The sequence below is a fragment of the Pezoporus occidentalis genome, unplaced genomic scaffold (assembly GCF_034315485.1).
Source record: "Pezoporus occidentalis ecotype Australia unplaced genomic scaffold, CSIRO_AGI_Poc_V1 ctg46, whole genome shotgun sequence".
In the NCBI taxonomy this organism is placed as follows: Eukaryota; Metazoa; Chordata; class Aves; order Psittaciformes; family Psittacidae; genus Pezoporus; species Pezoporus occidentalis.
Window position 1 is genome coordinate 7,942,365 of NW_026915791.1, and position 27,850 is coordinate 7,970,214.

Below are 27,850 nucleotides of genomic sequence, written 5' to 3' on the forward strand. Positions count from 1 at the left end.
GTAAGTCTGGAGATGTTTTCCAGGGAAGGTATTTAAATGATAATACCTCAAAACAAATGTACTTGCTGATTTAGAATGCCTGAAAGGACAATCTTCCTTTACAAGTAGCACAATCATTTTGGTGGATATGATTATGTGGCAGTTTTGATTACTTTGGACCCTGCAAAGAGGGTCTGTTGTTTCTTTGAACCAAGGACCGTGAATGTTTACACACAAACACAACTTTGGGATGCAGTTACATCCTTCTGTATGTGCTGGTTGCGAAGTGTGAGATGCATTAAACTGCATCTTAAAAGTCCCAAGTTCATAAATTGCAAACTACAGCCTGTCACAAGTGATTATTTCTCCCTAATAGAATGACAAAAATGTTTTGTCTACATTTTAGTGTTCTGAACACTAATGGATTCACTGAGAAACAAAATAGAAGGTAGCCCCATTCTGTTCTTCCAAGTCTGTGGGCAACAAATTGTGGGCTGTGAATAGCCAAATCTTTGTCTTGTTTTTGTGACTGAATCCTTACAAATGCAATGTTCAGCTTCTGATGCTGCTGATGCACATGTATGCTGCATCACGTGTTCTTCTAAGAAGTATCAAAGTAATGTACTTAGAACCCTGTGAGGACTTCCCTCCCCTCAAAAGGAAGTTCACAGGACAACGTGTTTTCAATTGCAAATTGAAAATAGGATCTCTGAGCCACCATTTTGTTAAATCAAACTTTTTGAAAAAGTAACTTTACTGGTGAAAAATGAGAAATCATCAAGCTTTCAGGCACTTAAGCTATTAGGTAGTGTCTGTAGATTCAGGCTTTTGGACTTAGATACCTAAATCCTATGTAAATTCTATTTTGAGTTCAGCACTTTGATATATTGTGTTCCATTTAAGAAGTGACGTAAGGTACATCTTCTCTACTGATCTTATTTTCAACTCTTCCTGGATTTCAGCCCAAGCCATCTCAATATTCAAGTCTGAAAGTACTTTAATCTCTAGATGGCTTGTCAGATATGCACAAGGATTAGAGAGTGGGTCTTTGTTGTTTATTTTTAACTTTAGCTGTTATCTACCTGCTCTGGAGTAAAGGAGCATAAAAAATACCCTTGAAATTCTGATATACTTTCAATGTCTTTCCAAGCATTTTCCCTGCTGACAGGCAAGTTCACAACATCTGGGATGAAAAAAGAGTGCTCAAAAATCTCACAGAACTATGGGATATCCACTCAGGCAAATAAGGACAAAAAGAGGAATTTAAATGGTTCCTTGTCCTCAAATGCTGGTCAGTCAAGCATACTTTGGCTGCTCAGATAGAGATAATAAGCAGTCACAATGACGAGAGAGACCAAAAACCTAAACCTTACTTTCACATTGCCTTAGATGTCTTAGATTTTATAATGGTAACGGTCATCTATTTGCAGTTGAGTAGCTTACCTTTCACTTGCAGCTCTAGAGTCTTTCACCTCAGTTGCTGTGGCTGTGTTTCCTCTGGTGTTCTCATACTGCTATTCTCATGGCCTCACACCTGCAAGCCCTCATATTGCTGTCATGCTGAGTTTGCATTTGAAGTTTCACTAGTGTGAAGCTTCATCTCTCCTAAGCTCACCCCCTTCCTACCTCTCGATTGTAGATTTTGGTTTATATTAGGGGATCCAATAATATTCAGGCATGAAGTTTTAACTGCTAGACAGCAGGCAGCACCTATCCCTGAGCAAAGCATGCATCGAAGGACTACAGATGTCCTCTGTCTGGACTTTTGTAAGGCCTTTGACATCTTCCACAACATTCCCTCTGTATTGGAGAGGTATGGATTTCATGGGTGGACTGTTTGGCGGATAAAGAATTGTCTGAATGTTTACATCCAGACAGTAGTGGTTGATGGCTCAGCATCTGGATGGAGATCAGTGATGGGTGGTGTCTCTCAGGTGTCCAGTAGTGTTCCATATGTTCATCAATGACAGAGTGGGATTAAGTACACCCTCAGCAGCTTTGTAGATGAAACCAAGCTGTGTGATGTGCATGACACTCTGGAGGGAAGGACTCAGACAAGTCAAGAAGTGGGCCTGTGTGAAGTTCATGAGGTTCAACAAGCCCAAGTGCAAGGAAGGTGCTCCTGCCCATGGCAGGGGGTGTCGTGGTTTAAACCCAGCCATGCAGCTCGTTCACTCACTCCCCCTGCTTCCTCCCTTTTTCTTTCCTTCCTTCCCCCTCCACACACCTCCCTGCTCCTAGAGGGATGGGGAGGAGAATCGAAAGAATGTAACTCTCATGGGTTGAGATAAGAACAGTCCAGTAACTGAGGTATAACACAAATCACTGCTGCTACCGCCAATGATAATAATGATAAGAGAAAATAATAAGGGAAGAGAATATGATACCACCTGCCTAAACGACCCTGACCCCAAAAGCAAGGCCGTGCCCTTCCGGCTAACTCCCAGTTACCCCCCTGGCATGACATGCTGTTATATGGAATACCTCTTTGGCTAGCTTGGGTCAGGTGTCCTGTCTCTGCTTCCTCCTGGACCCCCTCCTCCCTGGCAGAGCATGAGACTCACAAAGTCCTTGGTCAGCGTAAATACTACTTAGCAACAACTAAAAACAGTGTTATCACCTCTATTCCCAGGCTGAAAGTCAAAACACAACGCTGCATCAGCTACTAAGAAGGAGAAAAATTGACTACTACTTCTAAACCCAGGACGGGGGGTTGAAACTAGATGACCTTTACAGGTTCTTTCCAAGCCAAATTATTCTATGAAATTATATCATGCAGATCCAGCTCAAGACTTCTTAGCAGCAGAGGAAAATTTGCAGTCTGGCATCCTGAAATGACCACATTAAAATAAGCAAAGGAAAGTGGCAGAAACTGGTCCTCCAAAAGTGAAGACTCATCTGCTCTTACTGCCAACAGAAAATAGGATGTTTTGGGGTGAAGGGGTTTTGTTTAGTTTTTGGCTTTGTTTTTGACAAAGATGCTTCCCTTCCACTCCCTCAGCAGTTGATGCCTCCTCATGTCATCCTGACTCCTATTCCTAATGCCATCAGCAGGAAGCCTGACACTGCTTGACAGAAACCTCCACAAAGTAGACAGCTGGGCCACATCTGCTTTTCTGCCATTTCACAATGTGCTCTTCTACCAGCTGTTTACTTAAGCTTATTAACAGGTATTTTGCACAGCCTACCTCTAAAAGTCAACAACAATCACTGGTAATCCCTGTCAGGGGGATATTGACACTCACTGGCAAGCAGTCAACGGGTGGTTACAACCATCTATCACTGAAACACACTCCTAGAATGCTCCCACAACTGATTCGTGAATCAGTTTCAAGCAATTAGGGACCACTGAAGAGCAATAAGTCACAGATGAATCAATTGCCACCGGAAATTAATTGCTAATTGTTATTCATTATTAATTGCTGGCACCAAGAGCTCGTAAGCCACTATTAATCAGCAACCATCACTAGTATATAGCACTAAAAGTCGTTTTCTTTTCCATTGTATTGAATTGCAAAAGCTGTGATGTTTTTTATAGATCAGCTCAATGAGTTTAGCACATCATATCTGTTACTTAGTCCCAACAGGAAGGGATAGAAAGCTGCTGTAGCTGTAGGATGTCCACAGGCACTCTGTGTTTTTCCACTCAATGCAGAATCCCAAATCCTTAGGTTTCTTAAGAATAGCACTAACAACGTGCACATTTGATGTCTGTTTCCAAGTATAAATTGGAAGCAAACAGAAAAAGTATTACATATGAAGAAAGAGAGTTCTAGCAAGCACCTGAGTTTCATAACAATATTCACTATTTATTCTTTAAGCCTTTATTTGTTTATAACATAAATCATTGGTATGCAAGATAGCAACCAAAGGCTTTGGAAATAGTCAATGTACAAAAGACAATTCCAGACATTAATGAGAGTGCTGTGTAAACTCTGGAGAAATTTATCAAGACAAATGAAAGAAGCATTGGTATGGAAAAATGAATGACAGTTCTAAATATTGCACAGTTTTTTTGAGCCACAGCAGAATGCCACCTTCTAGTTCACACTAAATCAGCTTCTTTAAAGCTTGTAAGGAATGCCTAACTGTCAGATGGGCATAAGAATTTCTCACCTAAATACTCTTGCAATATCAATCACCCTCCTGAGTGAGGAATACGTGTCAGAAAATTCACAATTTACCATGTTATATCTGACATTTATGGATGCAATCAGATACCATTCTTCTCTGTATGGGTCACCACTGTCTCCAATTAGAGAGACAAAATTAGTCCTCTTACCAAAAGATAGATCCTATTCCTATTATGTCCTTCTTGACATAATCTCTTCTGATCACTGAGGCACATTATGTACATGTGTGCTAAAACACTTCTCCTTGCTAATTACATATATTTATTCTTACAGGTTATTCTTATTTCCAATAAGAAAGGGGAAGCCTATTGATGCCAAATGACACTCAGAAGGAATACATCACCCAGGAGAGGGCATTTGGGAACTCCAAATGGCCCCGGATATTTTGTCCCCAGAGATTCTCAAAAAATGCTTTCACATGGTAAGGGGGGAACACTTTCACACAAACCACAGGTGCAAATCCTGCAGTACTTCATGATTTAGGACTTACTAAGGCCAATAACTCAAACTTAAATTCATGTGCTTTTAATCCTATACTACAGTACAGCTCAGGCTTACATGATATTGGCAGCACCATAAAGACAGATAAGGGAGACCGTAAAGGAGACCAGAGTTCTTGAGTACTGATTCAGTGTTACCCTGCAATCTCCAGATCACAGTAGGCAAGCGTTTTTGACTTCACAATTCACCTATTTAGTTCTAAGATTATCACACGCTAGATCTATAACCAGAACTGGAGGATGTGGCTGCAGTAAAGTTGAGTGTTGACCAGAACTTTTCTTGTAAGTAAAGCATTAGGAAGTAGTAAACACCACTTTCAGTTTTGGTTTAAAACACATCACCAAAATAGGTTGTGCAGCACATGACATGTTACCTTCTCTTTGGGGAAATAAACAGTAAGATATCACAGCGGTGTTTTCAACTGTCCACAACGGGATCACACATTTGCTTATACCAGGCTATCTGCAGCAGCTCTGCCGACATGGCACACAGGGTTAACTTCATCTGCTGCAAATTAAAACTGCGTATTTTTTATGCCAGATTCTGAGTTGGCACATCAGGCATTTTGAGATCTGTGCAAACATTTATGCCTGAATTATGTTCTTTATACCAAATGCTGAAAAATGTTGGTTCATTCATCTTAACAATGAAACGGAACCTCAGCACCTTGGAGGAGTGCGATAGAGCTGCGAAGACAAAATGAAGTATGCCAACTAACAGCAGTGAAGCTAACAGCTTCCAATTTCTCCTTTTTCTTCCAGCAGAGCACAGTTAGATCCATTGTAAGCTTTATGTTGAATATCTTTGACTAATTAAGCTATTTCATCCATGTGCTGCTTCTGTACTTCAAACAGAACTTTGGAAGGCAAATAAGATTTGCAGCACCACAATGACTCAGTTGTACAAGCTAAAGGGGAAATATGATAAACCATTGATTCATTCTCAGTTAATTTATGCACTTTCCACAAATTATTGAGTACTGAATTACAGATGCAAAAGACACACGTGGTACATGACAACTGAAAACAAACAACTTGTTTGTTTAGTCTCCTTAAAGCTTAGTCCAATTAGCAAATGAGGTAGAATCAAGCTACTAGTTTGAGTTGCTCTTCTCCATATTAAAAGTGTTTGCAAAAACTTCTTAGTTAGAGAAAAACTATGACTGAATATCCAAAGGATACTTCCAGACAGTAAAAGTTTCTGAATGTGAAGTAATGTCATAGGGAAAAGACATCAGCCAACCACTGAGATTACGTAAGGAAGTACAAGATGATGCGTTGAACAATATGAGTAATATTTTTAACGATTTTCCCATTTTAATTCCTGTGCTATTCTGGTTACTAGACAGCATATGCAAGATTAATGTAATGGAATAGCCATAAGAAAACAATATGGAAAAGGGGTTTGTTTTTATAATGCTACTGATGTTTTCTGTGATTTTTTTTTCACCTAAACTATGCTACAGCACCTGGTGGTTTACTGAGTTTATGGGTTTAGTACTTGGGAGAACCTGGGGTTAATGATTTTCAGAATCATTGTCATTCCCAGTTGTGTGATTATTTAACTGAAGTTTTCTCAAATATTTTTTTTTTTTGCATTTCATATTTCTGCATCTCATATTCAATACTGGGGCAAATAGGTGTACCAAATCCATTTGCCCTTAGGAGCAGTTTCAGAACCAGAGCAAAGGGTCTCAAATCACAGTGCTACTCTAATCTCATATAGGTCTTCTCAGGTCATAGCACTGGATTTTGAATGAATAAAATTCTTAAGAACATTTAATGTATACTAAGAGGTTCTCTAGAATCAATTAACAGCAAATCCCTTACTACTTGCTTCCAATCATTGCTTGTCTAATAAATATTTCCTTATTAATAATTCAAAATCCCCCTGCTGTTATTTGTATCCACATGTATTTTGGGCCTTCAGATAAAACACAATATTAATTGGCTAGGTCATCATGTTCCAATTTTATACTCCAAAGAAAGTATTTTCCAATAGATACTATATATTTTGTCTGAATACAAAATATATATGTGAATATATTCACATTGCCAAGATACAATCTGAGAGATTTCAATCTAAAAAGACATTGTTAATAATCAAGTCTACCATCAGGAGTATAAATTAATCAATCAATCAGAAACCACATTCCATGATAGGTTAGAGAATCCTCACTCATATAGCTAAGTAGCAGAAGTATATGATCTGAAGGTTGCATCAAAAGATTAAAAGAGGAAGAACAAGCTATGACAAATCATAGCTTCTAATCAACTTTAGCCATCAGTACATTTAAATTTATGTCTGCTATCCAAGTGTATAGGATAGCAACATGCACTTGCCCTGTCAAAAAGCTGTTGCAATAGCTTGGGTGTTAGGTGAGCCTAGTGCTTTCAGCTGAGAGGTATTTGTGCAACTCCTTCGGTATGTGCAGAGAAGCAAACTTAGAAAGAGCACACACAGGCTAATAGAGAAGGGAAAAAATGGAAACAAAAATGTGTGTATCTAAAAGTCACATCCTGAAGTCTGGTTGCAGAGTATGTGGATGAACAAGGTTAGCACAGTATGATTTGGTTATGAAGCATCATGAGGCCAATACTGTAGTGCAATGCCAACCTGTCACACTGTGATAAATCTGTGTAGCTCTCTACATTGACAAAGTGTCATCAGCTTTTCAAGGTTCAGCCTTGATAGCTTATACTAAACAGGCTCTGCAAGGTCAGAGTCAGTAATCATAACATGCTCCTTATTTTGTGAGTCCAGGCAGTGAAAAACACTGGCACTGTTTTCTGCATCAGGATATTTCAAGTAAAGTCTGAAAGAAAGGGTTTTAAAATGTTGAGACCTTTTTTCCAGGGGAAAAGAAAGGCGTTAGGCCTTTAGTCAAGGCTTCCTTGAGCAAAATATTTGTTGCTAATATGAAAATAACTGACTTTAGGTATATATATAGATCTACAGACAAATTTTATCTTTAAACGTTTGATTTCATGGTGCCCAGCATTAAAAAGGGTGAGGTGGTTGAACAGTACATTGGTTGTGAATACTACCGCATCTACAAAGACATTAAGCAGAATGTACGTACCAACGATGTTATACCACACATGGTCTAATCCACATTTGTTGTTGCTTAAACATCAGAGAGCACAGTTTCAGCCTACTTATAGTAGTGAAATTTTTCAGGACAGAAATTACGGCACTCCAGCTTCCTATCCAGTTCTCCCCTCACCCTCAGGCATGAACTTCTGCCATGGCCATCTTATTATCTACTTATAAGGGACAAACAGCCAGTGAAAACTCAGTAACATGCTTCAGAATATCAAGGGGAGCCAGATCTTCTCATTAGAGCGTGCAGAGGATCAATCGATGTAAACATAAAGTTCAAACATAACCCAGTTCTCCCCAAACCAAAAACTGTTTCACCACACTTGATAGCAGCTACTGAAATGCTTTCACAGAAAGGCTGAACTTGAGGGGCATTACTACCCGATTGCTCCTGTCTGTCAGCATAAGTTCCTCTGTTACTGCCACTGTATTTCCTAAGCCTTTCTCAGTCCCATCTCAGAATGTTGTGTCCTCTACTACTGAGTACAAAAGGTAACAAATAGAATAGAAAAGGGCAAGAAACTGGAATTCAGGATAATGCAAGATTTGCTAGTCTTCAGAAGAGGAATAAGTAGTATCTGCAGGGTTAATTTAAGTTGATACAAACTATATTGACTGAATAATAAAGTTAACGGAAAAATACAAAGTAAATAGTTCAACTTTCTGGTGTGGGTAGGACGTTAATTGCATTTTCATCTTTCTAATTTTACTCTTAGCAGGAAAGCCATAGCAATTGAAGGATAAACAGCCCTGGGGCTTTTTCCTTTTTGCTGCTTATTAGTTTGCTCAGGTTACTGAAGTGTACCTCTCCTAACTTTGATTGTAACAGGGGGTAGGGATCTAACCCGACATCTACGCACCAAGATCTCCTCAGCACAATTTGGTAATGCTTTTGGAATCCCCTAATAATTTCTTTTTACCCTTGATCAATGGGGGTTTTTTAGCACTAAAATTTGCCTTCTGCTAAGGTATCTTTCTACTGTACATGAATGCACTGGAGAAGTTTGTAAGTCCTGAAGAACTCTTCAGCTTCATCTGGGTACATCAGTTTTCCTTGCTACCAGCCCTAAACAGGTCTCATTTCCCACTTCCAGAGAAGATCTCCTTTTAGTTTCTGTAAGTAGTTAATGAATGCAAAATACTTTTTGACCCTTAGGGAAGAAAACTACTTGCAAATTTCAATATATTTTATGATGTACTACATTAAAGAAGGGTTTATGAATAAACATGCTGTGCATTAGCTCTATAGTGTTCCTGTTACAACTCATTGCAGTCTTCCTCTGCTCTGCTGTTTCAGGATGCAGGGAAAATCAGCACATTTTGAATGTCTAGCCAACCTGTCACTTCATCTTTGGTTTCTGCACATGAAAGAGAGCAAAAGCTGACATATACTTGTGAAGACACTATTTACCCTGAAGTGCATGTTTGCTCATTGGCTTCATCTGAGCCACTGGAAAACTGTGCCTGTTGGAGGAGGCATTCCTCTTGCTTCACTGAGCCACAGTCACAAAACAAGGAAAGCCTCAAAGCAGAGAGGAAAGGCATCTGCCAATGCAATTGCAATCAAGCATTCCTCTGCTGCCCTGAGGAAACTAAAACACAGTCTGTCTAAAGTAGCAGAGAGAATGCTATTTCTCGCAGGATTTGTATTCTGTGCTAAGGGAATCTAAGCAAGTTACAGCAAGAAGCTGGAAGTACCCCTGCAGATTTCAGGAACCTGAGCACTAGGTGTTCCTGCTCTGGCAGGGGGATTGGACTAGATGATCTTTTGAGGTCCCTTCCAATCTCTAGCATACTGTGATACTGTGATACTGGGGCTGTGCACTATGATGAAACAGGGATTAAACACATGGAGTTTAGGCTGGAGGTCAGCAAGTCCTTTGGAGTGGTGGAATTACTAGGACAGAACTTCCCCTCAAAGATTAGCTCATGTAAATGAGTCAAGATTGAACCTGGCACACAACAATCCTGTCAGACAAGAACTTACTTGTCCCTGCATACACAGATTGTATTAATCAAGATGCTTCTCAGTCTATACTTTCTATGATTAACAGCCTTGCTATTTATCAACATGTAAGGACACTTTTGTTATACAAACATACAAAGTGAAGAAAAACCCAACACTTTTGTTTCATGCTGCATTTGTTACTGCTACTAGGATCTGTGTAGTGTTTGGGATTGCTTGGTTTAAATGCTCATTGTGAGCTTCTGCACAACATGCTTGCTACTCATTAACCTTGGCTCTTTCATGAGTGTCTCTCTTGGTCATCTGTCCAAATGTTACTTACGGTTGCTCATGATATTAACATAATTAACATTGAATTCTCAATCTATAAAAAAAAAGCCTCATAAGCAACAAAGTTCAGGTGGTACTTTTAATATTGTATCCCATATAAACCTGCAGATTTTTAAATGGTGGATACAGATACAGCAAAGCAATTCATTTTAGCAGAGGCATGTCCTGCAGTTCAGCCATCTTGCATCCTTTGCATATACTTAGTATCTTGACGCTGTCTTCCATCAAATCATTGGACTGGAGATAATACAGATCAGCAGTAGTATTTTATACATATATCTAATTGCAGAATGCTTAACTTCAATGCCAGCTAAATTAGCACCCAACTGTAAAACATTGTTTGAGGTGTATCATCTCTAGAGAAACTGGGTATGCATAAGCACCTGTTTATCTGTAACATGTTCTGCAAAGGCTGCCTCACAGAAATTAAACTATCTTTTAGAAGCTGTTCTGCTTCAAGGACCATAGTTTTCTTGTGCTGTCACAGTATGGACATTTTTCTGGATTCTACTTCTGGTATTGCAGGTGACAATTCTTCAGAGCTTCCTAAGTGTTGCTCTTCTTCCATTCACTTTTTAGCCCTCAGATGATCTTTGTGTAACTTTTCCAATGTTTCTGTGGAATGTTTTAATGATCCCATCCTAGTCCTGAAAATTCCCTGCTAAGCAAGTAAAGAAGGTCCAGAATGTTTTCTGAATCTCACGTTGCTAAAAGCATCAGTCAAATCAAGCAAGCTCTCCATTCTCAGCATTAGCATTGACAATCTTATTTCACATCTTGTCCCAGACAGAACAGTGTTCTTTGACAGCAAAATCAAAACTCCTACAACCTAGCCTGGAACTTTGCTCTCTCATCTTCTGTATTTCAGCTACAAAGTACATCCCACATTTATATTGTATTTAGAGAACGTATACGTGCATTTAGAACCAATCTGTTTTTGTCAGGCCTTTCTCTTTCAATGGCAAGAAGTGGTTTATGGACAGCTTCCAGGGACCTCCGTGAAGAGGCACAAAACTTCTCATACTCATGGATTATATATAAGATACTCAACTTACATAATATAAATTATATTTATAATAATATAACAATAATATAGAATAAAATATGAATCCCCAGTTCTTGCCATCCTGCCATCTGTGTTGAAACTAGCTTAGTATTAAACTTCCTAAGGACATCAAATCTAGTGTTTCTTGAATACCTTAATTTCATTTGGCTCTATTCAAATTTGCATCCTGTGAACATGCTTCCACTACTCAGAGGTCTCTCTTTGAACATCTACAATCTTTGAACAACCCTAGCTAGTTTCCCTACCATTGCTCATGACCATGTCTAGGAACCATTAAAAGAAAATCATAGGGATTGTATTTTATCTACAAGGACAAGAATGTTGGTAGAAGCCTTATTTGTATCTGATCTGCTTGAGAACCTTGCTTCTAGGAGTTTTATTTCTAATACAGTTAATTTACATTTTTATTTGTTTTGCCAGCTTTTCAAAACTACATGAAGCCTGCAGTCATGCTCTTCTACACCATTTCCACAGATCAAAACATCATCTGTGAAGACTTACCATTTATTCTATCAAAGATGTGGTTTATTTTCAAGTGAAAGAAGTCAGGTGTCCAGAGAAAGCCCAGAAGCCAGTCTTCAGAAATAGCATTCCCTGATATGAAAGTGTGTTCTGTTTCTTAAGGTTACTGGCCAAAATGTACTGATACCAAATATTTTTCCATAGTTAATGCATCCACCATAAAAGACATTTAAGAATGTCCTTGTTTAACTAGTCAAAAGCATTCACATCTATCTATCTATCTTTAGTTTGATATTTGGAGTGAATAGATAGAGAGAAAGTACTAATTCTTTTGTTTTCAGTGACTGATACGTAATGTCATTCCTCTTGGTTCTCTTGCTTGCTCTGTGATTCTGAGGCAAGTGCCTTTGCTCTTTTATTGCCTTTACCTTTGTTTTTGTGAGACTACATTTTTCCAAAGGGCTTGTAAATAGGTGTTTCCAGTTCTATTTGTTCTCTTTAAGAAGCTTCCCTAAATCCTGCAATACATTTCTGGTATTTACTTCTGTTGTTTGAGTTTTCTGTTTTCTGAGAAGTTACATGTTTTAATGAATTATACATTTTATTCTATGTAATCTTAGGAGCTGCAGCTTCAAACATCTATTATTTACCCATGCACTGATTTCATATGCTTCCTCAGGGGGACTAACTGTAGTAAACCTGAATGTAATCAAGATCTTCATTTTGTCCACTTATCTGATACTACCAGTGTTTCTCCTCTAGTGCTAATATTTTCTGGGATCACGCTGACATGAGCGCTGATCTCCAGCTTTGTCCAAAACTGACCATTACTCCTCTGAATTTCCTTATCTGCAGCAATATTGTTGTCATTCTTTGCTCCTGTTGTGGGAATTAATTATGACAACTTACTATGAGCTGCTGCTGCATTTGCTGCCTCACTTTTCAAGTATGAGGCAGCTCTTCTGTTTGTGGTATTTGTCACAAGAAATCTGCTGATTTCTGTCTTCAGCTTTTTTTGGCTTGTTTTAGCTTAGGGTTTTGCAATTCCTTATGTGATCTGTGCCTCAGTTGCCTCCCTAAAATGTCTCACCAGATTTACTAATTTGTGTATTCATGTATGCTTTTGACTTCTTTTTCTATTTTTCCATAGACATTCCTCATATATCTTTAGAAGGCATGCAGTACTCTGTGCAGTTCAATAAGACAAAGGCATATTTTCTGAGAATTAAGGGAAAACTAATGGAAAAATCAGGCACTTCCAAGACAGCCATTATCAAAACTATTTTCAGACTGTCCTTTTTCATTTTTTGCAATAACAACTTTTATTCCAACTTATTCTCCAGGGGTTAACAAGTTCTAGGTAGGATGGTGATTATAGTTATTCTTATTCTGCATATTTTGTGCAGAGACGTTTCTTAATCAATGATCACCAAAAACCTGAAGTTTGATATCATCCACTTTGTTCATTGTCTGTTGTATCCATGTGCTTGCATTGCTTGAGTGTCTACACAATCCATTCAAATCACTCATGCAAGAGCCCCTTTTCATTAAGTTACAATTCCATGGCTCCTGCTCTGTTTTCTACTAAAAAAAATAGCAGCAAAGAATTATGCCATGAATCTCCCTGCACCTTTACTTTTAATGGGATTTGAATCAATGGAAACTAAAGTTCTCACCTGTATCTTTCACATTCATAATTGCATCTTCCCAAGTGGACCTTCTTATGGGGATGAGTGTTGATTATATTCCCTGTGCTAGCAGGAAACAGTTCTTGATGAGAATCACTTTCAGCCCAACATCCGAGGTCTTGGTCATTCCTCATTTTGCAACAGCATATGACAGGCATCTTCCATCTTCAGCTTGCTCTCAGTTCTCTGGTTATCAGTTCCGATTCAGTGAAAGAAAGTATAGCCCCAAATAAGCAGCATTTTCTGACTCTGTGAAGAGGGTAAATTGTGAATTTTGCCATCTGTGATGGTTTATTGTAACAATGACTGGTTTTGCTGTTGAAAACAGTTACTTCTCTTGAAAATGCAGTTCCTCAACTTTCTGACAAAAAATTCACAGCAAAGCCATAAATCCTTAACTTTAACCATTAAAACAGTTTTCTTTCTATATAAAAAGACAGCAAGGCTATTAGAGTACTGTTTTACCACTGAAAACAAATCAGGAGATCAACCATTACTGCACTCCGCTATCATCATCCCTGGCACATTAATTTCTTTAAACAAAAAGAACTTGGAAATCGTCATTGATGACCGCTCCCACCACAACATTCACACCATTGGCTCACAGATTTGTTCCCCTTTTAGCTAGTACTAAACCAGATCAGTCTTCTTTCACAAAATAAGCTGAGCTTGCTTGGAGCACCAGAAAACCTTCCTTTCTTATACGGTTGTTCTGTTAGCACTGTTAATTCAACTCAGCTTGACCCTACAAAACATTGTACCTGTTTGTTTGTGATGAGCTGTGGACCAAAAATGCACACATGAGCCCATGTGTTTAATCTGCAGGTATCACCTTCAGGTTAAACCTGGTCCCAAAGAAGTTGCAGGGGTCCAAGTGACTTAGGCAGAGCCAAAGACCCACATGCAGATATCAGAGAATGGTTTGGGTTGGAAAGGATCTTAAGGTCATCTAGTCCCAATGTCACCTCCCATGGTCAGGGGTGCCTCACACTAGACCATGTTGCCCAAAGCTCTGTCCAACCTGGTCTTGAACACTGCCAGGGATGGAGCATTTGCCACCTCTTTGCTCAACCTGTTCCAGTGCCTCACCACCCTCACAGTAAAGAACTTCTTCCTTATTTCTAACCTGATCTTCCCCTTTTTAAGTTTAAACCCATCACCCCTTGTCCTATTACTACAGTTCCTGATGAAAAGTCCCTCTCCAGCATCCCTGTAGGCTCCCTTCAAGTCTCTGAGGTCTCCACGCAGCTTCTCTTCTCCAGGCTAAACAGCCCCTATTTCCTCAGCCTGTCTTCATACAGGAGGTGCTCCAGCACCTGCTCATCCTCATGGCTCTCTTCTGGACTTGAATAACAATAACAATTCATTTTTTACTGAAATCTCCTCGTCCTAGGCCTTGCACAGGCAGTGGTCCATGGTAAAGAAATTATAATTGGTCTGCAAATGCATCTTGTATTATTTTCTTGAACCTCAGGTATGCCAGAAAAATGACGAAAATTTGCCATGACTCTTGAAGTTCAGAAATTGGTAAATGCTTACAAATACAAGAGGTTGCCATAGGCAATCATTTCAGACCCAGATGTACTCTCATTAAGTTAACATCGAGAAAATTTCTTAGGTGTGTTAGAGAAATTTCAAACCTCATTTCCTGAACACTAACAATGAAAAGCATCCCAAATGTACAGAAAGACAGATTCTCATCCTTGTACAAACACTGCGCTCTCATTAGTTTTCATTCACAAAGGTAATGAAGTAGGAAACAACAGGCAGTTGAGGATTTACAACCCTAAGAAGATCAGTAAATAAAAGCAGCAAATTAGCCCAATATTATTGAATCCTGCCATTTAAAGTCTTTTCTGGTGGGACTTAATAGGCAAGATATGTCAGTTTTAGAAGACGTGTTCGAATGAGCAGCATCTAAATCAGGAGCATTACACACAATGAAGCAGGCTGACAGAAATCTATCTTCTAACCTGATGGCAGTAATTCATGCAGAATGTGGAGAGATTTATGCCAGGACTCAAGGAATATAATATTCCTCTTGAATTTACTAATTTTTGCAATCAATGTACTGTGAGTGGTACACTGCTGCCAGGAAAGATTTGTGGCCTTCCTGAAGTACCAATTACCTTCCATTTTCTACAGTAAAATTGTCTGGTAATGTAAGTGACAGCAGCAAATTTTACACATCCCTAACAATGGAAATGAATGTGCTTTTCCATCATGTCGAGAAGCAAATTTCATAAATAACATGAAATACAGAATGGGAATCTTTGGGACTGGTGCAGGAAAACATAATTTAGTATTTTTATATTTACATTTGTTCTACCAATCATATTTCCCATTACAACTGATTTTTCAACCTCAGGTCACACTAAAAAAGAGTATCATTGAGAGGCTAAGTTTGCTCATGTAAAGGGTGAGCAAATATAAGGTAATCTTAAAACCAGCCCAGTGGGAACTGAAAATGCTATCTAAATGAATACTTCAAAGCTAATCAGAGCCAACTCTTGGCATGAAAAGTCTTTTGGATTTCCTAGTATCAGTCTTGTGTTCCAGGCATTTATTAAGTCCCAGTTGTTGACTGTGGGACTCTCCTAGGAGATCCTGCCTCTTACACTCTAATCACAGTGCTGGAAAATCATGGATTCCCAAAACAGTCAATGACTTCTCTCCTGCCAGGTTCAACTGATAAAACTTTCTGAATAACTCTGTCTAAAACACTGATTTCATAGGTAATTCAGAAGTATTTTTTCTAAGTAAAAGTTGCAGGTATTTGAGTGAAAAAAAAAAACAGTAAAGAAACCCACATTATTTGTTCCCATTAAAAATATAAGTTCTGCGCCTACAAAAAGGAGCCTGAAGCCAAAATGTAGGTCAGACTTGCAAAATGGCATGGAAATAATCATCACCGAATGTCGTGGTTTAAACACCGAAGAACAGAGTATGAGCTCAGATTAGTTTGAGTATTTGAGAAGCTGCAAACATCTGAGAATTGCCTCTGGAACAAACCCAAAACAGAGGTTTAGGAAGGTCTTTAAATACAATCCTGAGAATCGATGGGCTGTAGGAGAATGCATCTGAAGAGCCCATTGGTCCTGAGGAGAAATTTTCAAGGGCTAACACACTTAAACAACCATTTGGAAGCTTATTTTGGAAAGTGGGCGATTCCACAAGTCCATTTTGTGTGTGTTTATTATCAGTGAGATGGTTCTAGCTTTGACTGTGACAACTTGAATTTTCATCTACCCAATTACAGAATCTATGTTTGAATTTTAGCCTGAGTAGTGTCATTAAATATCAAAGATGCTCATGTACATGCTGGAATGATATAGTCCACTTGATAGCTCACTGTACTACATGAATCCTATTTTGTCATTTTGAAATAATTCTATCTTTTATAGCACATTAGCTCAGCTGCTTATAAATTGCTACCTCACCATGTAGGTGAGCAACTGGAGTGAGAAGAGAGTAGAGCCACAGCCGTGATATCACATTCATAAGCAATATCCTTCTATCTTGACAACTGCCTTTGCGTCTTCCTTACTAGGCTCATGAAAGCAGGTTCCATGCTGCAGCAGGCAAAGGAGTCCTCTGCTCAGAGGACAACTTGGAACAGGCATAAGTATAGTGAGAATCATATGGGGATCCAGCCTCGGATCTCACTTCCATGCCACTTCACTCATCCTTAGAGGTTACTGAGACACAGGAGCAGGTTAAGCAGTTTAGAGGGAGAGGTTGGTATCTAACTGTTCAGTGAGGTGAAAGCTCCTTTCCCTGGACTACATTACTGGAAGTAGTTTAATAAGACAGTTTGACAAAAAAAATGATCAGGAAATCCACACATTAGATCTAGGATATTGTAAAATGAGGTGCAAATGCAAGGAAAGCCTATGCCTGATTTTTACTGGATATGCTGTGCAATTCATAGAATCATAGAATAGTTAGGGTTGGAAAGGACCTTAAGATCATCTAGTTCCAACCCCCCTGCCAGGGGCAGGGACACCGTTCACACTAAACCATATCAATTGGCATAAGCCAGGTATGATGGAATGATTTGAAGAGCCAGGACTTTATTTAATGAGACCTCAACCTCAGTCTCAGCTAAATGGTCCTTCAAGAAAAAAGAATATAAATGCCTCAGAAAAGATCTTAGTTGCTTTGCAGACCTAATGGCACTACTTATTGGGCAAAAATCACAGAACCAAATGATAAGTATAGCAAAATGTCTTTCTCAGCTGCTCAGTGGGTGGTTGTGCCTATTGAGATCAGTTAAAAGGCTAACTGACAGCCTGCAACCACACTAGAAAACTGTTAATGGTTTGTTAAGCAGTTCTCCTATTGTAGCTGTTACCTGATTTAACCTTCCTCAAATGATCAAAAAAAAGAGGGGAGGAAGAAAAGCAGAGAGCACCTCTTTAGTGAGGTGTTACAAAAGGTTTATTTGTTGTGACAAGCTGACATTATCGAGACTGGGAGGAGTGAAAATGTGGCAGAAAGAGTGGCCTAACAGGCCATCACATGCTTTAAGCAGTGCAGGAGGAAAACCCTGTAATTGACAGCATCAAACATTTACAGAAAGATCATGAAGAATTAAAGTTGATGGAATGCCTGATTCCATCTGGGAGAGAAGGTCAGTAGAAACACTCAGGAAAACCAGTGCCTAGAAGAGATTTATCATGTCGGGCAGGGGAACAACATTTTCCTCTCTGTTGGTAAAATCAAGTTATTTGTGCTGATTTTGGTGGAAGACAAAAGATTACATCTTGCACTCCACTGAAGGTTCTGGAGTCACTTATGACCAAGCTGATTCTGTAGCAACTTATATCTACTTTGAAGTAGTTAATTTGAAGTAGAGGCAGTGAAAAACTACAAACAGAAGCATATACACACATTGCACAAGTAGAGACTACAATGAACTCTGTTCTGACTCACATTTAAAACCTCTTTGCTGTTTTCTGCATGCATATAGGTACAGATAATAGCCAGCCTGAAGAAACGCAGTGAACATATCAGAGCTTTATGGCACAGTACTGAGTCCCAGACAAACACAGTCCTCGAGCCACGCACAGAGCCAAGATTTCAAACAAGAGAGGAATCACAGAAAAGGAGAATAAAGATGGCATAGGAGCAGAAAAAACACAGGGAGAAGACAGGAAAGTGAGAAAACATGGACACTGTGAAGCCCTCAAGCCCTTGTATGTCAGCTTTTGCTCATTCTTGCTTTTCTTATCTTGTGTTAACCTCAACACCTTTTCAAGGGTTTAAGTCGGAAAATGATGACACGGTTGCTTTGGAACAATGAAGGCTGGAGGCGGTTGCATACTGTAAAGCTGTGGTGATTTAATGACAAATCTCCTGGGGACTAGGGCTTTCTCACCCCTATAATAATCAGCAAACTAGTACAAGTGTGTTTTAATTCAATCCTCATTTCACAATCTTGCTGTATTCATATTAGCTAAAGTAATCTGGAGATGCTGGTTACTCTGAACACAAATTTCTAGTTGATAGTACAAGTAATGAACCTGTTCTTGATATAAAATTATTTCTGCCTTGAGAAGCACTTTCTCATTTCACACAGCATTTGTACCTAAAGCTTCAGGATGCTCCTGAGCAGAAAAGTGTTGTTTACAAGTGTTGATTCCATGCTTCAATATATTGGTGCTATTCCAAACTGCATTGCCCAGGGACTCATGGATCAGGCATGTAGTAGTCTCGTGTAAGTGCCATGTCATTGTTTAGCCTCACTGGGAGCCAAACAGTCTTTTCCAAGGAACTAGTTGATTGATTTTTACTTCTCTATAACTATAAATGGCACTCAGGCACTTCAAGAAACCCACAGCCTACTCTTATGGAGGAATTAATGGACTGAATGAGCTTCTGGTACAAAACAACTAAATTGTCTCATAATGATGGGCTCTCTGAATTAAATCAGTGACATTGAAGTCCTTACCACCTTCTATTTGCCCTTTTTATGGAGAAAGAATAAAAGCTTTATCATACAATGTCTATCACTAATCAATATGAAATGAATTTGAAATTCAGACTTGCCAAGAAAATATTCATATACAGAAAATAACATAAGAAAGTTACAAGTAATCTCAAACATTATTCATAGGAACTTTCACGATCAGTTTTTAAGCATTTTCCTATCAAAGACAGATTCACTCAAACTGCAGGGAATTATTAACATGAAATACTGAGGACACAGTACTTTAAGATACCTTTCACTGGGGAAGGAGAACTGCATTCAGTGTCAGGAGATATGGATTTAGATATTTGAGGTAGTGAACTACAGTGCCTGTTTTTAGATGATGATAATCCATGAACACAGTCTGCCAGGGAAGTGTTAGCTTCTTTCCTGCCCTCACTGTCTAGACAACATAATCTGGGTATAGGCTTTTACTTGTCCTGACAGTAGTTGGTAATGAACAGGTCTCTTTCACCTTCACACTTTGAAAAATAGAGCATGCATAGCCAGAGGAAAACACAGATCATGGATTCTGCTATATCATCTGGATTTCTTATTCATGTGTAAATACAGTACTTCAGACAGGAACACTGCTCATATACACAAACCAAGTAGGCTGAGCTCTGAACTCAGCTGCTGGAAGAACAAAATTCATACAATTAATTCAATGTAATTCTTGAAGTTCTGCTCCACTTACGTTTTCAGTGCAGTAAACTATTTAGTTGAATTACTCCAGCATTAGTTGAAGCAGGAGGTGTTCCTAACTTTCCTGGGGTTTGAATGAAAGCAGAAGGCATTTGAATGGAGAACCATTCTGTCTGTCTATCGCTGTCCATTCTGTAATCCAGAAAGTTTGAGATCAGACTTTATATTTTCTTTCATTCACTTGGAAATAATTTATCATATTTATTTTATACTCTCCTGGGACTGTAATACAAAAAAAACCTTCTAGGTTCTGCATGTTAATTTTCCAATGACTGAATTTAAACAAACCTAATAATTTTCCCACCTACAAAGGAGGGATGCCAGGCTGTTGTGGTTTAAGTCCAGCTGTGCAGCTCATTCACTCACTCCACCCTCTTTCCTCCCCTGCACTCCTGGAGGGATGGGGAGGAGAATCAAAAGAATGTAGCTCCCACGAGTTGCGATAAGAACAGTTTAGTAACTAAGGTATAGCACAAATCACTGCTGCTACCATCAATAATAATAATGGTAAGGGAAATAACAGGGGAAGAGAATACAATACCACCCGCCAATCGATACCCAGCCCAACCAAGCAGTGAACTAGCCCTTCCGGGTAACTGCCCCCACTTCTACCTCCTGGGCATGACGTGCTGTGTTATGGAATACCTCTTTGGCTAGTTTGGGTCAGGTGTCCTGTCTCTGCTTCCTCCCGGCTTCCCCTCCTCCCTGGCAGAGCATAAAACTCACAAAGTCCTTGTTCAGACTAAACATTTGAGCAGTAACTAAAAACATCGGTGTTATCAGCACTGTTCCCAAGCCAAAAGTCAAAAACACAACGCTGCACCAGCTACTAAGAAGGAGAAAAAAAATGACTGTTACTGCTGAACCCAGGACACAGACTCACAGGGACGGAGTTTTAACAAGACCACCCATGGTCCATATTCAACAGGGAAACGCAGCGCTCATATGCCATCTGTTTCTCTCATAGGTGAAATGTGCAACTTTCAAGTCACTCTTGCCTGCTTATTGACCAGGATCCTACCAATGCAACCCATAACCCTTCAGAAAAGAACTGTCTTTAGTGCCACAACATCACTTTCACTTTGATTTTCGTAGTTACTGTCACCAAAGTATTGGTAAAGACCTACCACTGTTTGTGAGAAAAAACCCAAACTTGCCTGTGGCAGAGAAGTATGCAAATGAGACATGAAGTCTCAATCTTTCTCTCTGGTTCTGTTTCTTTTTCAAGCATGCTGCCATCAAAACCATCCTTGCACATTTCTTTAGGTCTAATCTTGCTTTGCCTGTTTTCTTGACAAAGGGGGAAAGAGACAAAAAGGTGAAAATAACACTGTTTCTGAAATATCACTGTCCCTGTTTTGAAGAAAGCATAATTCCAGCTGCTACTTTTGCGTAAGAGAGATCAAGTGCATAACTTAGCTCCTTTACAGCTACATTTTGTTACGAAAAGACAGCTGTTTAGTTATGTGGCTGCTTTTCTTTTCAAAACAGGGATTCAATACCCAGGAATGTAAGAATTATGTTATTAAAAAGAAAAAAAAACTCTCACACTGGGATATCTCTTTTCTGGTCTCTGGCCTCTCTCAAATAATGTGCAGATAACAACCAAATCTGCTTTTACACCGTCTTATCATTACACAAAATGCTGAAAACTGAATTAGATCTGCATTGAAACGGGGTCATGGTAGCCTGTGGAAAATTTAATCTCTCATGGATTATCATTCTCCCATCTTCAACTTAATTTACAGCCACACATTAAATGCTACAATGCATAAAAGCTTTTTGGTATGGGTTGTAACCAAGTGAACTGTTTTATTTTTGATAGTCAGTACCAACAAATGAGATCTGCTCAAGTACCCACAGTGCACAGCACTTCTGTAGGCTGTACTTCTTGTGGGCATTTATGACCTTGGGTGGTTGAAGGCACCTTGCAGCCTCATGTCTGACTGTAATTAAAGACTTCAGATCAAGTGAAATGCCAGACCTTTGCTATTTGCCATCACTGGAAGCCTATATGGAAAGGAGCAACAAAATTCAGCTTTTCAAGCAGAGCTGAGGATGCCCACCCTCAGTGTCAAACTCAGCCAGTAGAAAAGCCTGAATTTCAAAGGTTTATTTCCTGATGGTCTGGTACAAAAATAGGCCGACAGACTTCAACAGGCTACCTAAAGGTAGCTGCTTCATGCAGAACTCTGTAATTTCAGTTGTTCTAATGTTTAACAGTGAAAGTCCACTTTATTTCTAATGTTTTAAGTGCCTTACTACAGAATTCAGGATCATAGTGAAAATCAGAGTTAGCCTTTAGGACCAGTAACAGTAACTATGCTTTCTCCTTCCCACCTTTCCCTTCTCCCTGACTTTTTACCCTTTTCATTTTCCTCCCTGCAGCAATCTTCTGTCTGGGTTTCACACACAATATTTTTTCCCATTAATCTCTTTGATAATTAGCCATTAAATGTTCATGTTTTAATTTTAATTAGCATTACTTTCAAAAGAGACAAATAGAGAACCAGTGCATTCATATTTCAGAACCGCTGTTTCAGATTGGATGCTTTTTGCATACAGCTGCCATCATATCAAAAATCTGCCTTCTATTCCTTTTAGGAAAGATATGTTTTGAACTAGATGAACTAAAAAAAAAAAAAAACCCTTAAAGGTGGGAAAGAGAGGAGAACTGAAACAAAACCTTTGATAAAGCAAGATCCAGACCCCTATTAGAGCAACTGACATAGGTGGTTTAGGCTTCATTAGGCACCTTTCAAGTGAACACAGTCACTGACATTACTGAGGTGTTCTGTCATTTCACTATTAGGTGTGTGTGTCCCCCCCCCTTAGAATTCTTATATTTGTACTAAAAGAAACACCAGTATCACCAAACAAAACAACTCCTTCCCAATTTGTTATTGTGTTAAGTGCACTAAAGGCCAAACCTGGCCTTCAGCTCACTTAATCGCTCTCCTTTTCTAATGCATCCCCACCTATTTATGAACAGTAAACAATTCTCCTTACAGTATCAGGTAGGCTAAGCAACCCAAGCTCTTTTCAGGATCTGATCTATGCAATAAGGCTAGCCTGAAGCATAGCACTGCATTCACCTAGATCAGCTCACCCATACTTGCTTAGGCCTGCATATTTCCATTAGCACAGCAGTGTTTTTGTGCTAATTAATGCTGCCACTCAGCACAGCTAAGTTAGCTGCAAGAAAATGCTGACACCATTGTATTACTTTCAATTTAGAACTAGTTTTACCATAGCTACTCAGGGCTCTGCACAGTGCTGCATTGCACAATGTATACATACCATTAACAACCTCTTGTAGAGCATGTTATCTTCCCCTGACTGTCCAACTAGTCCTTTGTTGCACTTCTTTGCTACCTCTGCTGGAAATACTACACCAAATACATAAGAAAAATCCAATCTTCCTCCTCCCCAGCAGCCTTGTAGCCATTTTCCAACAAACTGAGGCTGTCAATATGGAAGAAAGAAGAGAAAAGCCATTGCAATTCCTTCCTCTTTCTCTTTCCTTCCCCTACCATTTCTTACTGAAGCTTCCAGCAGTCACATGAATAGCACAGCCTTCAGACTGAGCCATGGACATAAAAGAACAAAAGACAAGTGGGATTAAAAATGGCATTCCAGCTGTGTGTACAGCAGCAGCAACTGTCTGACTGGTTAGGTGTGTGATTTGTTCCCATTCCCATTTCTTCTCACCTTGTGGGATGACATGACAAGGTGTAAATGGATAATGTGGCTTATCAGCACTATAACAAGACTAGAACCATCTTCATAGGAAGGAAGACACACTTGATGATGATGTAAAAGCTGCCATGGGGCCAGACTGCAGGCAAAGAGGCAACTCCACTGGGGTTATGCTGTTGAGACAGTGAGGTGCAGGACCTGATAGTGAGAAAAGAGCCTGGGAGTGCAAGGAATGCCATGGTGTTGGGGTGGCAGAAGTCAGGTTCACAAGAAGCTCCACCTGGGGGCAAGGATTTGGGGTAAGATTCAGCCAGGTGAGATCATTGTTCTGTTTACTACAGCTTAGGGTGCAAGGAGTTTGGGATATGGAGACCTGGACTGTACGAATTCTCACAGAGCATGTAGAAAGCATGAAAAGGCTGAACTAAAGCTTTCTTCCTCATCTGTCATCCTCCAAGCCACAGTTAACAGTAAATCCAGTCACTGGTCCCTAAACACATGCCATTGTACTTTGTTCAAGCACATTTGTTCCATTTCTGTTATTCCAGTTTCACACAAATGTTTCAGATGGAACGCCTGCTCTATTCCACTTCTACTGGGCACAGAACACCTACTCATTGCAATCCACGGTTAGGATCCAGTGCTGCAATAATAAAGGATAAGGGTTCAGAAGAATTTCCTATTGATGGGAGGAATCACCACCAGCAGAATGAGCTAAAAAAACAAATTTTCTCAGAGAAAGCTGGCAGAAAAACAAGGTTACAGAGAATGGGGCAGTTACAGCAGCTGCACGGAATAAAAGTTGCATCAATTACTACCAAAATTTGAACCTGTGGCCCTCATCTTCCATGTAATTAACCCAGCCACTGATTTCTAGTAACAGGCTATTAAATTACCCTGAGCTAACAAATATTTAACCGTAGATATAAACCACATGAGTTCTAAGAGAAGAACTTGATAAAAGGAAATTAACTTTTTAAATGAAGCGCATTTTCCAGTGAGGAAAGAAAATCACACACATGAAAAATCCCACCTGATAAGCTTTAACTGCCATTTGAACCCCTGACAAAGAAAGGAATCCTAAGACCAAGCTCTAGGTAGTTCTTTAGAGGCCAGCTACTCGCTGCTGATCTCTTCCAAACTAAATATGATCAGTAACAACAGTTCCATTTAGCGTTAACAGGAATTATTACGCATGTGTGGCATAAGCAATTTCAGCCTACCATGGCATTTGGCTGAAAGCCTGATGATATTTTTTTGTATTTATAGTGCAGTATGTGAACATTCTCATTTTTTTCTATTTTTCACACCGTGAATTATTCAAGCTTTATTTCTTGGCCCTGGGAAACAGTACTATCCTGGGCTGCCATCCAAGAAGGGCTTCTTAAAGGACTAACAAGTTTGGATTAACTCTGTAAAATATGAAGTCACTTGATTATTCTAGAAAGAGGAATAAAACTGAATTCAAATCACTTTAATTTCTCTATAAACTTTCCTGCTGGTGGAAGTGCTTGGTGATCAGCCCAGGATAAGTGAACTCTCAGAGCAAGTGCATCAGAAGTACCTATGTCTGCCTTACATTGGCTTTTTTTAGCAGGGCTAGGAAGTGCAAAAGGCCCAGAGAATCTCTCTTGATGCTACTGCTCTGTTCCATTTGATCTATTCTGATACTTTGCTACAGTGATACAAGGATGCCAGAGAGGTACTTTTTATTAGGGACTGTAGCAATAGGACAAAGGGTGATGGGTTTAAACTGAAACAGGGGAAGTTTAGGTTGGATATAAGGAAGAAGTTCTTTACTGTGAGGGTGGTGAGGCACTGGCACAGGTTGCCCGAAGAAGCAGTGGTTGGAACTTGATCTCAAGGTCCTTTCCAACTCAAACCATTCTATGATTCTATGAATATAAAGGTAAGAATAAAATGACAAGGTAAGGGGCATGAGCAAGAGAGATATTATGGGTAAAAATTATTTGTTAACATTGGAACCTGTATGAGTTCTTAGAAACTGTGATGATATAAACTTGAAAAAAATCAAGGAAATAATCTAGCCACCATGTTTTGGCAGATTTAAGTTTTTTTGAGTACTCTTAGAAACGAATCCCAGATCCAAATGTTGCCCACAATACTGTTTTATGTTGTTAGGCATCTTCTTCATCTGCTTGTTCTAGAGCAGCTCATTTCAACAGCAATTATTCAACAAATTGCCTGCAGCAACTAGGATCATGTGTTATGACACTTCTGAGTATAACTGATCCCTCCTGATGTGTACCAGCTGGGGTTCTGGGGCTAGCTCCAGCTAAGGACTTCAATGCCTCGGGCAAGACTTGAACAGAAGTAAGACTCCTAAATTCAAAGCTACAATCCAAAATACCCACAGAGAGCTGCTGCCCAAGATCAGAGACATCTGAACTATCCAGCTACCTCCTTGCTTAGCCTTAAAGTTCCCTAAACAGTAGAATTCTGCTTCCAGATGTGTCCTGAAGTGCTCTCACCAAAGCAATTGGTCAAGCCTACATTATTCCCCCATCCCTGAGTGTTTTCCTGTGGTAGCAGTTCCAGAGCATGCCAACATACTAGAACTCTCTATATTATATATTCTATATATATGTATATATACATGTGTGTGCATATATATGTGTCTATAACTATATATTCTTTATGTTAGTTAAAGTACTCTTCCAGGCATTGTGAGAGTTTGTCAAAAAGAGGACTTCAAGGTAGAGCATTATGATTTATCCTAATGATCCAGATGGGTTTTTCGCAAGACAGATGTCTTTGATAACACGTCTTTCCCTGGATCAAGCCACAGTCTGGCATCCAGTTACATGAAAAAGGATCCTTTGGGATGAAAAGCGCTACGCAAATGTAAGTACCCTTTTATTATTTATGTAGTATGTTTTCCACTCTGAAAGTAAAGAGCAGATTAGGCCCCAGATTGGTAACCATGCGAAATCTCTCTCTGGACCCTGGAAGAGAATTATTCAGAAAGGCAATGAAGCTGCTTAAGAAAATAAAGCTTTTGAATTAAAACCACAGGGTGCAAAACATGGGGCTCCCATGCTGAGAAAAGCAGAAAATGGCAGAAAAAACCCTGCACTAAATCGCATCCAAAAGAGTGACAGACTCTGTTTTACAGAGCAGGCATTACCAGATACATTCAGCAGCAGCCCCAGTGATGTGTTCAATTACTGAGACAAGATTTTCATGCAAAGTGAACAGCTCAGTAAGTAATTAATTGTGGTGCAGATCCTTTGAACACTGAGAGCTGCGTTATGTTCCTGCTGTCACCACTTGTTCTGCAAAAATCAGAAGATTTTACATACCAGCTTTTGTTGAACACAGAATTTCTTTCTATTTTCCAAGTGAAACTCCGACAGAAACAAGATGTGCTACAAAGAAGGGGTTTACTCAAGACTTTTAGACCAGCTTTACAGGTGCATCAGACAACTCTGTATAAACAAGTTATTAGTCAAGCTATGTTTTGGTGGCAGCTGTATCTAGGCTGTTTGTCAGGGATAGAAAGCCTGAAGGCTTAGTGGATGGGGCAGGGATCACACATAGGAAGAGGCTTTCCAAAGCAAATTGGAATAGCAGTGCTTGACAAGAACTTACTGGGAATCAAACTGCAGTCAGACATACTTTTCCAAGTGCAGTTAAACTATGTTTAGAAGAGAGAAGCATCAACTATTCATCAGTACCTGACCTGCCAGAGCCTCCTGCTGTCCTTCAGATCTACTGGCAGTCTACACTTGTTGCCCCTGGTGCCTAGTTTAATATTTAAGTGATCACAGCTAATACTGAAAATAAACTTTCTTTCATGACTTTCACATTCCTAAGCTGATACTGACCTCCACTAAGTTCCCAAAGCCTGGCTTCCTCTCTCATCCAGGTGCAGATTGATTAGAACACCTATGGATGCCAGACTCCTAGCTAGTACCAACCAGTGCACCATAGACTCTGTGATCATGTAGGAGCTGCATCGTGTACTATGCTTCCTTATTCCTCTAAAGCAGAGATGCTCATGAAACCATCTAAGACCAATGCTGAGGGGCAGCTTAGGAAACTATATCATTGTCTATGGTGGAGACAGCAGTGTAGTCACTTCAGCTGTATTTTCTCTTTTCTCTGCATCCTCCCGAGTACGAAAAGGATTTTGCATTGTAATTCCAATACTCCTTGTAGTACTGGATTCACTACTTGTCAGGAACTCTTCACTATATGTACCAAAAAAACATAGTAAGAAATGCG

At 39.5% G+C, this 27,850-nt stretch overlaps 1 long non-coding RNA gene across 2 annotated transcripts in view; it reads right to left on the reverse strand.

The window, feature by feature from the left end:
• Positions 1-13,263: 13,263 nt before the first annotated feature.
• LOC134172461 (uncharacterized) overlaps positions 13,264-27,850 on the reverse strand; it is a 43,062-nt gene continuing 28,475 nt past the window's right edge. The window contains exons 3-4 of one of the 2 annotated variants that reach the window (XR_009967936.1): positions 21,031-21,193; positions 18,174-18,283 (exon numbers count right to left, since the gene is read on the reverse strand). This is a non-coding gene — a long non-coding RNA (uncharacterized LOC134172461). Of the gene's footprint in view, positions 13,477-18,173; positions 18,284-21,030; positions 21,194-27,850 lie in introns of those variants that run through there. The other variant, XR_009967935.1, reaches the window with a different exon arrangement.